This window comes from Rhincodon typus, chromosome 43, assembly GCF_021869965.1.
Source record: "Rhincodon typus isolate 14 chromosome 43, sRhiTyp1.1, whole genome shotgun sequence".
NCBI lineage: Eukaryota > Metazoa > Chordata > Chondrichthyes > Orectolobiformes > Rhincodontidae > Rhincodon > Rhincodon typus.
In genome coordinates this window covers 87,115-103,799 of record NC_063374.1, presented here as the reverse complement: position 1 = coordinate 103,799, position 16,685 = coordinate 87,115, and the positions used below count along the sequence as shown (strand labels likewise).

Sequence of the window (16,685 nt, the reverse complement as noted above, 5' to 3'; positions counted from 1 at the left end):
ACTAGCCCTAATCAATTTTTGCCTCTCTGTATGTCCATAAATCCTATCTTTCGTAATCATCTCCAACAATTTACCCACAAATGAAGTCAGACTCACAGGTCTATAGTTCCCCGATTTCTCCTTACAACCTTTCTTCAACAAAGGTAAAACATTAGGCACCCTCCAGGCATCAGGCACCTCACCCATCGATATGGATGATGCAAATATTTCTGCAAGGGATCTCATAATTTCCTCCCTTACTTCCCACAATGCTCTTGGATACATTACCTCAGGTCCTGGAGATTTATCTACCTTTATATTCTCTAAGAATCCCGAACTTCCTCTTCTGTAATGTGAACTGTTAATAGATGTTGGTATGTTCGCCGAGCTGGGTCATTCAATAGCAGACGTTTCGTCCCCTTACTCGGTGACATCCTCCGTGCTGTGGAGCCTCCTGTGATACGCTGTTGTCTTGTGCCGGTTCAAATTTATATGGTCTGGATTTTGTTGCTTCCGGTAGGTGCCAGTTCCGGTTGTGCGTTGTAATGGTGGGTATATCGGGTCTAATTCAATGTGTTTGTTGATAGAGTCTGCAGATGAATGCCAAGCCTCCAAGACTTCCCTGGCTGTCCTCTGTTTGGCTTGTCCTACGATAGTAGTGTTGTCCCAGTTGGAAGTGTGGTTTTTCTCGTCTGTGTGTATTGAAACCAAGGGCATCTGGTTGCGTCGTTTAGTTGCTGGCTGGTGTTTGAAGATATGGGTTGCTAGTTGTCTGCCTGTTTGTCCCATGTAGTGTTTTGTGCAGTCTCCGCATGGTATCTTGTAAACAACATTTGTTCGGTACATGGTATCTATTGGGTCTTTAACCCTGGTCAGTTGCTGTTTTAGTGTGGCTGCCAGGTTGTGTGTTGTCACAATTCCTTGTGGTCTGAGTAGTCTGACTGTCAGTTCTGAGGTGTCCGAATGCGGAAACTGCACAAATTGGAACTGGCACAAGACAACAGCGCTTACAGGAGGCTCCACAGCACTGAGGATGTCACCTCGTAACAGGACTAAACGTCTTTTATCGAACCTCCCAGGTCAGCGAACATACCAACATCTACAATCAGCACCCGAGCTACGAATCTTCACTCAAACCCTGAATGTGAACTGTTTTTAAAACATCACAGTTTATTTTTCTGCATTTTCTGGTCTCCATTTCGTTCTCCACAGTAAAAACTGATGCAAAACGTTCATTTGGTATCTCTCCCATCTCCTGGGGCTCAACACAAAGATGACCTTCTCCTTGATCTTTAAGAGCCCCCACCCTCTCTCTATGTACCCTCTTGATCTTAATGTCTTCGTAGAGTCTCTTTGGATTATTCTTAACCTTATCTCCCACACACTTTTTGCCTTCCTGATTTCCCTCTTAAGAACACGCCTACACAATTTTATGTTCATTCAGAGATTGTATTGAACCAAATTATCTATATCTAAAAGAAGATTCTCTTTTATTCTTGACAAGAACCTCAACATCTTTATTCATCAAATGTTTCTTAAACTTCCCAGCGTTATCCTTCACTCCAACAGGAACCAAATGCCTCTGAACTCTTGTCATCACATTCTTGAGTGCCTCCCAATTGTCAGGTGTTCTTTTACCTGTGAATAGTCCATTCCAACCAACTTTTCAAGGTATCTGTTTCATCCCATTAAAATTTGCCTTATTCCAATTAAAAAATTTTAAACTTTTATGGAAGGCTTATCCTGTTCCATAACCATTTTGATACAACTAGAAGTACGATTGCGAGCCCCAAAGTGTTCCCCCAATTTTACTTCAGTGACTTGTCCTGACTTACTGCCCAAAAGAAGGCCTAGTTTTGCTCCTTCTCTTGTAAGAGCATCCACATATTGATGAAGAAATTTTTCTTGAACAGATTTCACAAATTATTCACCATTCAAACCTTTAACACTATGGTAGTTCTCGTCAATGTTTGGAAAATTAAAATCCTCCATTGTTACAAGCTTGTGATGCTTGCATACTTCTGAGATCTCTCTACATATTTGTTTTTCAATTTCTCTCTTACCTTTGGGGGGCTTTTAGTGCAACCCCACCAAAGTGATTTTCCTTTCTTATTTGTTATTTCTACCAGATATTTTCTCTGGACTCTATGGTCTGTTCCATGGGATGCACACTAAGAAAAACATCAACTGTGCCTGGAAGACCATCAACTCGCTGAAAGATATTCTTTGGTCTACACGAACCTTGTTGGTCTTCCAGAACAAGGAGTTGACCCTGATTGAGGGTTGCAGACTGGCATATTCCAAGGTCCAAGGCTACATGCTGAGGGACGCACAATAGCTTGGGGCAGCCATTGCCAAGGAGTAAATGGATAGGAGGTTGGCTTTCATGATGGTCTGGGCTGTGCACATTACCTTGTAACGTTTCTTACAGTCTTGGGCAGAGCAGTTGCTGTGCTAGGCTGCTATGCACCAGACAGTATGCTTTCTATCGTGCATCTGTACTACTTGGTTAGAGTCCTTCTGGACATGTCAAATTTCCTCAGAAGCCTGAAAAAAAGAAGGTAATGGTAGGGCCCTGGGGAACGTTATTGAACAGACAGACTTCGGGGTGCAGGGATTTAGTTCCTTGAAAGTGGCGTCAAGGCAGACAGGCTGGTGAAGGTGGCATTGGCACACTTGCCTTCATCAGTTAGAGCCTTGAGTACAGGATTTGGGATATCATGTTACATCTGTACAAGACATTGGTGAGGCCAGAAGTGGAGTGCTGCATAGAATTCTGGTCACCCTGCTGTAGGAAGAATGTTATTAACCTGGAAACAGAGCAAAAAAGATTGACAAGGACGTTATAGAGCCTGAAGGCTTTGAGTTATAGGGAGAGGTTGGGTAAGGTGAAAATTCTTTCCCTGAAGCTTAGCAGTGACCTTTCAGAGATTTATAAAATCATGAGGGTCATAAATAAGGTAAATAGCCAAGGCCTTTTCCTTAGGCTAGGGGAGGCTAAAACTAGAGGGCATAGGTTTAAGGTGAGAGCAAAAAGATTTAAAAGGAACCAGGGGGGTAGTTTTTCACAGAGGAATGTTGTGTACATAGAATGAGCTGCCAGAAGTAGTGGTAGTGGTGGGTGCAATTAACATTTGGAATGGTACATGGATTGAGTAGCTTAAGAGGGATATAGGCCAAACAAAAGCACATGGGTCTCGTTCAGTTCAAGAAACCTGGTCTGAATGGATGAGTTGGGCCAAAGGGCCTATTTCTGTGCTGTATATCTCTATGACTCTAACTGGAGAAATTAGATTTGGGATCACTCTTTCAGGGTAAATCCACATCTGACAAGTGCAAGTTTTTTGAAACCCAGTTGATCAGACTTCAAAACAGGCATATTCCTGTGAGGATGAAAGATAAGAATGACAAAATTCTGGAACCTCGGATGATGAGCAATGTTGTAAGTTTAGTTAAAAAGAATGTAATGTTTCAGAAAAAGCCATCAGACTAGGACTTTGCAGTATGCAGGAAATAGAAAAGAACTTCAAAAAGAAATTAGAAGGGGTGGAAGGGACAATGAAATGCCCTTGACAAGTAGGATTAAGGACCGGCCAAGCTGTATTGTATGTATATTAGGAGCATGAGTGTAACTTGGAGGAAGAATAGGACTGCTTAAGAACAAAGGAGGTAATTTGTGTGGAGGAAGTGAACTTTACCTACAAGGTGTGGGCCCATAAAACTGGAGACACCATTGTTGTTCCTTTGTTCATGTTCATCTTCAGGGTCAGTGCTGGGACCTCTATTGTTTATAATGCACATAAATGATTTGGATGAACATGTCAGTGGTCTGATTTGTAAATTTTGCAGATGACACAAGAATTTGGATAATGTGGAAGTATACTAAAGGATGCAGCTGAATACAGGTCAGCTGGAAAGTTGGGTGGAGAAATTTCAGATGGAGTTTCATCCGGACAAGTGTGAGGTGATGCATTTTGGGAGATCAAAAGGGCACTGTAAATGAACGAGCCAATTGGATACAAAATTGGCTTTACATTGGAAGACAGAGGGTGGTGGTGCAGTGTGCATTGTCAGACTGGAGGCCTGTGATCAGTGGTGTGCCACAGAGATTGGTGCTGGGTCCACTGTTATTCATGATTTTTATAAATGATTTGGATGAGAATTTCGGAGGAATGGTGAGAAAGTTTGTGGATGACATCAAGATGGATGGTACAGTGGACAATGAAGAAGGTTGTCTGGGAATGCAGCAAGACCTTCATCAGCTGGGACAGTAGTCTCAGGAATAGCAGATGGAGTTTCAGTTGGATAAATGCAAGGTGTTGCATTTTGTTGGGTTGGAGGAGGGCAGGACTGACACAGTCAACGGTACGGCCCTGGGAAGAAGTTGTGGAACAAAGACATCTAGGGGTATGGGTTCATAGCTCCCTGAAAGTGGAGTCACAGGTAGACAGGGTGGTGAAAAAGGCTTTTGGCCTTCTTACTTGCATCAGTCACAGCATTGATTATACGAGTTGTGATGTCTTTTTGCAGCTGTAAAAAACATTGGTGAGGCCACTTTTGGAATACTGCGTGCTATTTTGGTCACCCAACTATAGAAGGGATATTCTGAAACTAGAAAGAGTGCAGAAAAGGTTTACTAGGATGCTGCCTGGACTCGAAGGTCTGAGTTATAAAGCAAGATTGGACAGGTTGGGACTTTTTCGTCCTGGAGCTTAGGAAACTGAGGCGTGACCTGATCGAGGAACATGGAATCATGAGAGGCATAGATAAGGTTGACAGCCAACAGCTTTTCCCTCTGGTAGGGGAGTTTAAAACTAAAGATGATCCGTTTAAGAGGAAAGATAAAAAATAGGGTCCAGAGGGGCAGTTTTTTCACACAGACGGTGGTGAGCGTCTGGAACGGGCTGCCAGAGGTAGTGGTGCAAGTGAATACAATTTTGTCATTCAGGAAACATTTAGGCATCTACATAGATAGGATAGGTTTGGAGGGAATATGGGCCAAATGCAGGTGAATGGGACCAGATTAAATTGTGAAAACTGGACGGCATGGACAAATTGGGTCAAATGGCCTACTTTCATACCGTGGATCTCTGTCTGCGAAGCCCTCAATCACACAAGGATATGACACTTCAAGTGCTCATCAAGTCCTTTTTGAAGGTTGAGACTTTACCCTTCTACTAAACTTCAGGCAGTGCTTTCCAGACACAACCCATCTTCTGGGTGAAGAGGGTTTTCCTCAAATCCCCTCTGAACCTCCTGCTTTTACATTAAAATTGTTCCCCCTTCTAACTGACCCTTTGACAAAGGGGAACAGCTGCTTTCTTGTCACTCTGTCCACGCCCCATATAATCTTGTACACTTCCACCTGGTCCCCTCTCAATCTTCTTGCTCCAAAGAAAGCAACACAAGTTTATCGCCTCTGCACACATCTGAATACTCCATCTCAGGCAACATTCTGGTGAGTGTCCTTTGCCTTCCCTCCATGGTTAACTATCCTTCCTTTCGTGCGGTGACCAGAACTGCAGACAGTACTCCAGCTTAACCAAAATTCCGTGCAGCTGCAACATAACCAATCCTGCTCATATCCACCATACCTTAATTCAAAAATCAAGCATCCCTCTGCCTTCTTAACGAGCCTATTAACCTGTCACTTTCAAGGATCTGTGCACAAGCACACCAAAATCCCTCTGTTCCTTTGAGGTATTACTGTCTTTGTATTTATTGAGTACGCCCTTGTCTTGTTACTACTTCTTTCAAATCACATTTATGAGGATTAAATTCTATAGGTCATTGGTCTCTCTTCCTTTCACTCACCCTGCGTGCCTTGTGCATCTGACTCATTTCCTCTCATTCTTTCATTTGTGCTGCCTGCCGACCTCTCAACAGGATTGAGTGCCCCTGGGTATGGGTGGAGCGCCTTTATCCTCAACTCTCTGTTATTATCCCAACTTGCTTCTGAAAGTGCGCCACTCTGTCTCAATTCTAAGGCTGGGTTATACAATTTCATGCGGTGTGCAAAGCTTGTCACAGCTTTCTGTCCAAAACAAAAACAGTGCAGGATACTGGATAACCCAAAGAGAGAAAGCGAGAGAGATTGGCAGCATCTGTGGAACGATAACTTCCCATTTCCCATTTGATTCTCTCTCAACCAAACAGACTGTGTTTATTTCACCTTTTCGCACTTGGGTTAATTTACGATTTCTCCCCACTCTGTTCCCCCAATATTTTTCCACCACCCAGCAATATCACACTCTGTTGCCCTCCTGCATCACTGTACTTTCTGTCATTAACCCTGATAGCTGGACATTCGCACCTAGATCATCACATGATGTGGAGGTGCCGGTGTTGGATTGGGCTGGACAAGGTCAGAAACCACATGACACCAGGTTCCAGTCCAACAGATACATTTGCTGTGTTTTCAAATAAACATGTTGGACAGATTATCGCAAGCATGGGTGAGGCAGGGTTGCAGATAACACTCGAAGTTTGACTTTTTAAAACCCTGAAACTAAATGACTGTGCGCTGAAATTCTTTTCATCCAGAAATAGAGTCAGAGAAGCACAGAAAAAAAACCTTCAGCCCATCAAGTCTGCGTCAGTCAGAAGCAACCGCCTCACCTGGAGAGTGATGTCGGTGATTCAGAGACTAGGGTGCTGAAACGTAACATAGGAAACTACGAGGATATGAGGCGTGTGATGGCCTTGATAGATTTTGGGAGAGTGACTTAAAGGAATGACAGTGGATAGGCAATGGCAAACATTCAAAGAACGCAAGGGGAACTGCAACAACTGTTTATTCCCGTTTGTCTCAAAAGCAAAATGGGTAAGAGGGCCAATCCATGGCTTACAAAGGAAGTAAGAGATAATCTTCAATCCAAGGAAGAAGCTTACAGATCGGCCAAGAAAAACAATAAATCTGAGGACTCGGAGAAGTTTAGAATTAAACAAAGAAGTCCTGAAGGACACAGATGAGATTCCAGAATTAGAACATAGAACTGTACAGCACAGTACAGGCCCTTCGGCCCACGATGTTGTGTCGAACTGTTACCCTAAACCTAAGGTCTATCTAACCTCCACCCCTACCTTATACTATCATCCATATGCCTATCTAATAGCGACTTAAATGCCCCGAAGGAGGCCGACTCCACTACCCTCTCCGGCAATGCATTCCACGCCTTGACCACTCTCTGAGTAAAGAGCCTACCTCTGACATCTCCCCTATATCTACCTCCACTCACTTCAACACCATGTCCCCTCGTAATGCTTCCACCCTAGGAAAAAGTCTGGCTATCTACTCTATCTATACCTCTGATAATTTTGTACACCTCTATCAAGTCACCTCTCATCCTTCGTCGTTCTAAAGAGAAAAGCCCTAGCTCTCTCGACCTTTCCTTGTAAGACCTTCCCTCCATTCCAGGCAACATCCTGCTAAGTCTCCTCTGCACGTTTTCCAACACTTCCACATCTTTCCTGTAATGAGGCGACCAGAACTGGACACAATACTCCAGATGTGGCCAAACCAGGCTTTTGTATAGCTGGAGCTATTGAACTCAATCCCTCTATTAATGAGAGCTAACACACCATACGCCTTCTTAACAACTCTATCCACCTGGGTGGCAGCTTTCAGGGAACTGTGGACATGAACCCCAAGATCCCGCTGCTCCTCCACACTGCCAAGAATCTTTCCGTTAACCCTGTATTCTGCTTTCAAATTTGTCCTTCCAAAATGAATCACCTCACACTTTTCAGGGTTAAACTCCATCTGCCACTTCTCAGCGCAGCTCTGCATCCTATCAATGTCCCTTTGTAACCTAGAACAGCCCTCCGCACTATCCACAACTCGACCCACCTTCGTATCGTCCACGAACTTACTAATCCACCCTTCCACTCCTACATACAAATCATTTACAAAAATCATAAATAGAAGAGAACCCAGAACAGATCCTTGTGGTACACCACGAGTAACTGAACACCATGTTGAATATTTTCTATCAACTACCACCCTTTGTCTTCGAAGGGTCAGCCAATTCTGAATCCAATCTGCCACATTTTCCCCGATCCCATGCCTCCTGACTTTCTGCATGAGCCTCCCATGGGGAACCTTATCAAACACCTTACTTAAATCCATGTATACCACATCCACTGCTCTACCTTCATCCATGTGTTTGGTCACCTGTTCAAAGAATTCAGTAAGCTTTGTGAGGCATGATCTACCCCTCACAAATCCATGCTGACTATCACGAATCAAACTGTGACTATCCAAGTGATCATTAATTCGATCTCTCAGAGCCTTTCCCAATAATTTGCCCACCACTGACCTAAGACTAACTGGCCTGTAATTTCCAGGGTTATCCCTATTCCCCTTTTGAACAAGGGAGTGACGTTTGCCACTCTCCAATCTTGCGGCAATATACCCATGGACAGTGGGAACGAAAAGATCATCGCCAAAGGCCCTGCGATCTCTTCACTCGCTTCCCATAGAATCCTTGAATAAATCCCATCAGGCCCGGGGGACTTATCTATCTTCAAGTTCCTCAAAATTCCTAGTACATCTTCCTTACTAACATCCACCTCCTCTAGCCTACCTCTACACTGTTTCACACTGTCCTCCTCTACAACTAGGTCCCTCTCAGTTGTGAATACCAAAGAAAAGAATTCATTAAGGACCTCTCGTATCTCTTTAGGCTCCGTACCCAAACTCTCTTTACAAACCGGACCCTTTCTCTGGTCATTGTGTTATTCTACACGTACGTGTTAAAGGCCTTGGTTTCCCTTGATCCTGGTTTTCTCATGCCCCCTTATAGTTTTCCTAAGCCCTTTCTTCAGCTCCTTCCTGGCTAACTTGTATCCCTCTAGAGCCTTTTCTGATCCTTGTTTCCTAAACCTTATATAATCATCCTTCTTCCTCTTAACCAGTCGTTCGACCTCTCTGCACAACCAAGGCTCCCTCACTCGAACGCATCTTCCCTGCCTGCTAGGGACAAACATATCGAGTGCACACAGTATGCATTCCTTAAACAATCTTCACATTTCAATAGTGCTCTTCCCTGACAGCATCTGTTCCCATTTTATGTTACCCAGTTCTTGCCTAAGAGAATTATAATTATAATTACCCTTCCCCCAATTATAAACCTTACCCTGCTGTATGTACCTGTCCTTTTCCACGATTATTGTAAAAGTAACAGAGTTATGATCGCTACTGCCAAAATGCTCTCCTACCAGCAGGTCTAACACTGGGCCCAGTTCATTGCCAAGCACCAAATCCAAAGTGGCCTCTCCTCATGTTGGTCTATCTACATACTGTGTCAGGAATCCTTCCTGAACGCACTGGACAAAATCCACTCTATCTAAACTATTACAACTAAAAAGTTTCCAATTAATACGTGGAAAGTTGAAGTCACCCTTGACTACAACCCTGTGACTTCTGCACCTATCTAGTATCTGCCTCCCAATCCGCTCCTCCACTTCTCTGCAACTATTAGGGGGTCTATAAAAAACCCCCAACAAAGTGACTGCTTCATTCTTGTTCGTGACCTCAACCCAAACTGACTCTGTAGACATATCATTCTCGAACTGCCTTTCAGTAGCTGCTATACTAGCCCTGACTAGCCATGCCACTCCCCTGCCTCTTTTGCCAACCTCCCTATTTCTTTTAAAGCATCTAAAGCCCGGAACTTCCAACAACCATTCCTGTCCCTGAGTTACCCAAGTTTCTCTAATGGCCACAACATTGTAGTTCCAAGTACTGACCCATGCTCTAAGTTCATCCGCCTTATTTCTGATACTTCTCGCATTGAACTATACACACTTCAAACCATCCCTGTATCCACAATTATGCTCCATCAACCGTGTTTCTTTATCAACAACCTCACTCCCTGTCGTGTCTGTTGGTAGGCTGAATACCTCATCCTCTGAATTACAAATCTGGTTCCCCACCCCCTGCAATCCAGTTGAAACCATCCCATATAGCTCGAGCAAACCTCCCTCCCAGGATATTTGTGCCCTTCCTGTTCAGGTGCAACCCGTCCTTCCTGTACAGGTCCCACCTTCCCCAGAATGTGCTCCAATTATCCACATAATGGAAGCCCTCCCTCCTACACCAGCCCTGTAGCCACGTGTTTAGCTGCACTCTCTCCCTATTTCTTACCTCATTATCACGTGGCACAGGTAGTAATCCAGAGATAACTACCCTGTTTGTCCTGGACTTCAGCTTCCAACCTAACTCCCTGTACTCGTTTTTCACATTCTCAGTCCTTTTACTACCTACGTCATTGGTACCAATGTGTACCATGACTGCTGGCTGCTCACCCTCCCCCTTAAGGATCTTGAAGGCACGATCCAAGACGTCACGGACCCTGGCACCCAGGAGGCAACAAACCATCCACTCGTCTCATTCGCGTTCACAGAACCGCCCGTCTGTGCCTCAAACTATTGAATCCCCATTACAATTGCTCTCCTATTCTCCCCCCTTCCCTTCTGAGCGACAGAGCCAGACCCTGTACCAGAGACCTGTGGCTTACCCCTGGTAGGTCGTTCCCCCCAGCAGTATCCAAAACAGTATACTTATTGTTGAGGGGAACGACCACAGGGGATCCCTGCACTGACTATTTCCTTCCCTTCCCTTTCCTTACAGTCACCCAACTTCCTTAGTTCTTAGGGGTAACTATGCCCCTGTAGCTCATTTCTATCACCACCTCAGCCTCCCGAATGATCCTGTGTTCATCCAGCTCGAGCTCCAGTTCCCGAACGCAGTCTTTGAGGAGCTGGAGCTGGGTGCACTTCCCACAGATGACGTCAGCAGAGTCACTGCTGTTGGCTCTAACCTCCCACATCCTGAAGGAGGAACATTGGCAGTCAGGGCAGTGCATCGCCTCTAAATTTAAACTACCCCGAAAGATTTATAAAAATTAAAGAATAACTTACTTACCCTTTTATTCTTAGGTTAGAGGTAGAAGGGTGTGGGAGACACCACTCTTGTGTGGACTCGGTTTTGAATCCGCCCAAACTATATTTCCCAGGGGTCCTCTCGCTCCCAGTCTCCTCCTCCTCTGCCGCCAAAACTGATGGCCCAGAAGCACTAACGGTAGTTATTATACTCGCCACTTACCTTCCCAGCAATCCCCTCGCGCTCTCTCCCGATTCCCGCCACTAAACAAATGGAGGCTGCAGACTTACGAGGTAAGTCATTTGAATTGAAACGCTTACCTTCCCAGCAGTCCCCTCGTGCTCTCTCCCGACCTGGGCCTTCTTGTGCACCAGTCGCTGAAGGTAAGTGTGCAGGTGCAGCAGGCAGTAAAGAAGCCAAATGGTATACTGGCCTTCATTGCAGGAAGTTTTGAGCACAGGGGCAGAGATGTGTTATTGCTGGAATATCGCGTGTAAATTTGGTATCCTTTTCAGAAGAAGGATGCTCTTGCTCTCGAGGAAGTGCGGTGAAGGTTTACCAGGCTGATGCCGGGGATGGTGGGTCTAACGTATGATGAGAGATTGGCTAGGTTGGGGGTGTCTTTATTAGAGTTCAGACAAATGAAGTGGGGGATCTTATAGAGACACATAAAATTCTAACAGGACTGGACAGGGTAGATGCAGGGAAGATGTTCCCGATGGTGGGTGTGTCCAGAACCTGATGTCACAATTGGAGGAATCGGGATAGATGACTTAGGACGGAGATGAGAGACATTTCTTCACCCAAAGAGTGTTGAGCCTCTGGAATTCAATACCACAGGAAGTAGTTGATGCCAAAACATTGAATGTATTCAAGAGGCAACTCAATATAGCGCTTGGGGCGAATGGGATTCAAGGTAATATGGAGAAAGCAGGATTAGGATAGAGTTGGATAATCAGCCATAAATCGTGAACAATGATGGAGCTGGCTCCAAGGGCCGAATGGCCTCCTCCCGCTCCTATCTTCTACATTTTGATGTTTCTCTGTTCACTATTCTAATCCCATTTTCCAGCACTTAAAACTGAGAGCAAGTTCTGGTCAAACTTAAATCCTAAATCCCAATCCACTTCAAAATTTAGGGTGTTTAGTCAGTCATACTCAAGTGGGACACTTGGGAGAATGAAGAAATTATTGTTAGCAACTTAGTAATGACAATTACACGCACCGTTTGGAGAAAACTTCAATGAATGCCCTTGAATTAAATTTGCTCTTTCTCTCTGAAACAGAAATGACATAACGCCAATGACAAGTTCACTTCATGCTGATTTTGAGATGGATAAACTGTTATCGCATTTATTCCTGAATTCTGTTTTGAGAGTGTCAGTGACTGTTATACGTAAGTAATGCGCAAGGCTATCCTGCCACCAAATGAAAACCTCTCCCATAGTCTTACTGCTTGTTAACTTTCATACTCCGTGTTTCTCAATATTTGTGACTATTTTTCTCTCATTGCAATTATGATCAATCCTTACTACCAGGGCTATAATTCAATTCACTAAAGTGAGAACAGAACTGCAATTCACACACTTATTTCCACCATGAGTTTTGTCCCAGATCCGAATCGGTGACACAGAGATATACAGCACATAAACAGACCCTTCGGTCCAACTTGTCCATGCCGACCAGATACTCAAAATAAATCTGGGCTCATTTACCAACATGTGCCCATATCCATCAAAAACATTCCAATTCATATACCCATCCAGATGCCTTTGAAATGTTTTAATTATACCAGCCATCACCACTTCCTCTGGCAGCCCATTCCATACATAGAACAAAAACAAAGTTGCTGGAAAAGCTCAGCAGGTCTGGCAGCATCTGTGGAGGAGAAAACAGAGTTAACGTTTCGGGTCTGGTGACCCTTCCTCAGTTCCAAGGAAGGGTCACCGGACCTGAAATGTTAACTCTGTTTTCTCCTCCACAGATGCTGCCAGACCTGCTGAGCTTTTCCAGCAACTTTGTTTATGTTCCTGCTTTACAGCATCTGCAGTTCTTTTGGTTTTCATTCCATAATACACCACCCTATGCAAAGTTGCATGTTAGATGTCTTTTAAATCTTGCCCCTCTCACTTTAAAACTATGCCCTCTAGTTTTGGACTCCCCCAAAAATGGCCTAGCCTGTGTCCTGCACAGCCGTAATGTGGCCTCCCATCTCTTATACTCAATACAATGACCAAGAAAGGCAAGCTTTCTTCACTGTCCAAGCTACCTGCGACTCAACTTTCAAGGAATAATGCAATCCAAGATCTCGTTCAGCAACACTCCCCAGGACCTTACCATTAAGTGCTCTAAGTCCTGCCCTGATTTGCCTTTCCAAAATCCAGCACCTCACATTTATCTGGATTAAACTCCATCGGCCACTCGTCGGCCCATTGGCCCATCTGGTCAAGATCCTATTGCCTGCCGAGGTAACCTTCTTCGCTGTCTACAACACCTCCAATTTTGGCCTCACCTGCAAACTTACAAACCATACCTCCTATGTTCACATCCAAATCATTTACATAAATGACTAAAGGCAGTGGACACAGCACCGATCGTTGTAGCACATCGCTGGTCACAGGCCTTCAGTCTGAAAAGCAACACTTCGGCACCACCCTTTGTCTTGTACCTTTGAGCCAGTTCTGTTTTCAAATGGATAGTTCTCCCTGTATTCATGTTTGCTGCAAGAATTATTCCCACAGCACTACTTCCCAGTGCAGATACCTTCTTTGCTCCATGCTACAGGTACACATTACTGACAAAACGAGCCACACTTTCAGCTCACCAATATTCCGATTGTTAAGACAAACTGAATACCTCACATCACCGGCCTCGGTCATACTTATCCCGAGTTCGGCAGATGCGTTATTGGCAAGCGCCAGACATTGCATTTTTCTCATCTCAGTCAAATCAGTTTTGATTCAATCTGTCGCACACATCAATACAACTTAAAGCACTCATTCAAATATTTTTTCAAGCTTATAAGGTTTCCGGCCTCCACAACCTTCGGAGGCAGTGCATTCCAGGTTTGCACTACCCACTGAATGAAAAAGGGTTTTTCCCAAATCTCTGAAACTCCTGCCCCTTATGCTAAAATTATGCTGTCTCATGATTGACTCCTCAACCAATGACAAGTTCTCTCTATTCACCCTGTCCATACCGTCCATAATCTTATATTCCACAATCATGTCCCCTCTGCTCTTCGGTAAACAATCCAAGCTAATCCAGTCTCTCCTTGTAGCTCAAATTCTCAATGCCAGGCAACATCCTGGTGAACCTCCTGTGTAACCCCTCGATTGCTATCACATGCTTCCTGTCGTGAGGTGACCAGAACTGCACAAAGTACCCCAGCTGCAGTCTGACCAACACCCGGGGCAATTGCAACATTGTCTCCTTGCTCTTGTACTGTATGTCACAACTGCAAGTGCCCCATATGCCTTCTTAACTCTCCAATACACATACTCTGCCAAATTCAGGGATCCGTGAATAATTACCGCATAATTACTCTGTTCCTTTCAGCCACCAAGTTTCCTGCCATTCATTAACGAGTCTCTTGTTTCTTGTTCTTACACGCATCACCTCACATTTATCAGAGTTAAATACCATCTGCTCCTGGTCTGCCCAACCGACCAACCCATCAACCTCCTGTAACCTACGATCGTCTTCTTTACTGTCAACCACTCTTGGTGTCGTCGGCACATTCACTTAACGCTCCCCGAAATTTTTATGTAATCGAAATGTGTTATCATCTTGTGAAAACAAAAACAATTTAATTGGTTCCTTAGAGAAACTATCACTGACTTTGGAACTAGGATTGACAATGAGTTTGGTCGCAGTTCCAAAGGCCATTTTAGTGTAACCCCCAGAACTCAAACAGTACCTTAGATAACAAGGTGTAGAGCTGGATGAACACAGCAGGCCAAGCAGCATTAGAGGAGCAGGAAGGCTGACGTTTGGGCATAGACCCTTCTTCAGAATTGGAGGAGGGGAAGGGGGATCTGAAATAAATAGGGAGAGAGGGGGAGGCAGATAGAAGATGGATAGAGGAGAAGATAGGTGGACAGAAGACAAACCGGTCAAAGAGGCGGGGATGGAGCCAGTAAAGGTGAGTGCAGATGGGGAGGGAGGAGATAGGTCAGTCCAGGGAGGACGGACAGGTCAAGGGGGCGGGATGAGGTTAGTAGGTAGGAGATGGGGGTGGGGCTTGAGGTGGGAGGAGGGGATAGATGGGAGGAAGGACACGTTAGGGAGGCGGGGACGAGCTGGACTAGTTTTGGGATGCGGTAGGGGGAGGGGAGATTTTGAAGCTTGTGAAGTCCACATTGATACCATTGGGCTGCAGGGTTCCCCAGCGGAATAGGAGTTGCTGTTCCTGCAACCTTCGGGTAGCATCGTTGTGGCACTGCAGGAGGCCCAGGATGGACATATTGTCTGCGGAATGGGAGGGGGAGTTGAAATGGTTTGCGACAGGGAGGTGCAGTTGTTTAGTGCGAATCCAGCGTAGGTGTTCTGCAAAGCGGTCCCCAAGCCTCCGCTTGGGTTCCCCGATGTAGAGGAGGCCACAATGGGAACAGCGGATGCAGTATACCACATTAGCAGATGTGCAGGTGAACATCTGCTTGATGTGGAAAGTCTTCTTGGGGCCTGGGATGGGGGTGAGGGGGGAGGTGCAGGGGCAGGTGTAGCACTTCCTGCGGTTGCAGGGAAAAGTGCCAGGTGAGGTGGGGCTGGAGAGGAGTGTGGAGCGGACAAAGGAGTCACGGAGAGAGTGGTCCCTCCGGAAAGCAGATAAGGGTGGGGAGGGGAAAATGTCATTGGTGGTGGGGTCGGATTGCAGATGGTGGAAGTGTCGGAGGATGATGCGTTGGATTCGGAGGTTGGTGGGGTGGTACGTGAGGACGAGGGGGATTCTGTTTTGGTTGTTATTGCGGGGAGGTGGTGTGAGGGATGAGTTGCGGGAAATGCGGGAGACACGGTCAAGGGCGTTCTCGACCACTGAGTTGGGGAAGTTGCGGTCCTTGAAAAACGAGGACATCTGAGATGTACGGGAGTGGAATGCCTCATCCTGGGAGCAGATGCGGCGGAGGCGAAGGAATTGGGAATAGAGGATGGCATTTTTGCAGGAAGGTGGGCGAGATGAGGTGTATTCTAGGTAGTTGTGGGAGTCGGTGGGCTTGAAATGGATATCGGTTTCCAGGTGGTTGCTGGAGATGGAGACAGAGAGGTCCAGGAAGGAGAGGGAGGTATTAGAGATGGTCCAGTTGAACTTAAGGTTGGTGTGGAAGGTGTTGGTGAAGTGGATGAACTGTTCGAGCTCCTCGTGGGAGCATGAGGCGGCGCCGATACAGTCATCAATGTAATGGAGGAAGAGGTGGGGTTTAGGGCCAGTGTAGGTACGGAAGAGGGATTGTTCCATGTAACCTACAAAGAGGCAGGCATAGCTTGGGCCCGTGCGGGTTCCCATGGCCACCCGCTTTGTCTGTAGGAAGTGGGAGGAATTGAAAGAGAAGTTGTTGAGGGTGAGGATGAGGATGAGATGGCCATCGACACCGCTGCTGATGCCACTGCCTCCATTTCCGAGGCTAACACCATAGACGCTGAGGACGCACCGACCGTCACCGCTGCTGCCGCCTCCTACCCCGCTCCGCCCACCGCCGACTCCGATGCAACTCCGCCCACCGTCAATTCCGATGCAACTCCGCCCACCACCGATGCCGACGTTGCTCCGCCCACCACCTCCACAGCCAGCAGCTCCAGAGGAGACAGCAGCACCCAGCCCTGC

At 45.8% G+C, this 16,685-nt stretch overlaps 1 long non-coding RNA gene across 1 annotated transcript in view; it reads right to left on the bottom strand.

Annotated features, from left to right (window-relative positions):
- LOC125487686 overlaps positions 1 to 11,015 on the bottom strand; it is a 69,802-nt gene extending 58,787 nt beyond the window's left edge. Inside the window, exon 1 of the long non-coding RNA XR_007266048.1 lies at positions 10,907 to 11,015. This is a non-coding gene — a long non-coding RNA (uncharacterized LOC125487686). The remainder of the gene's footprint in view (positions 1 to 10,906) is intronic.
- Between the last annotated feature and the right edge of the window lie 5,670 nt (positions 11,016 to 16,685).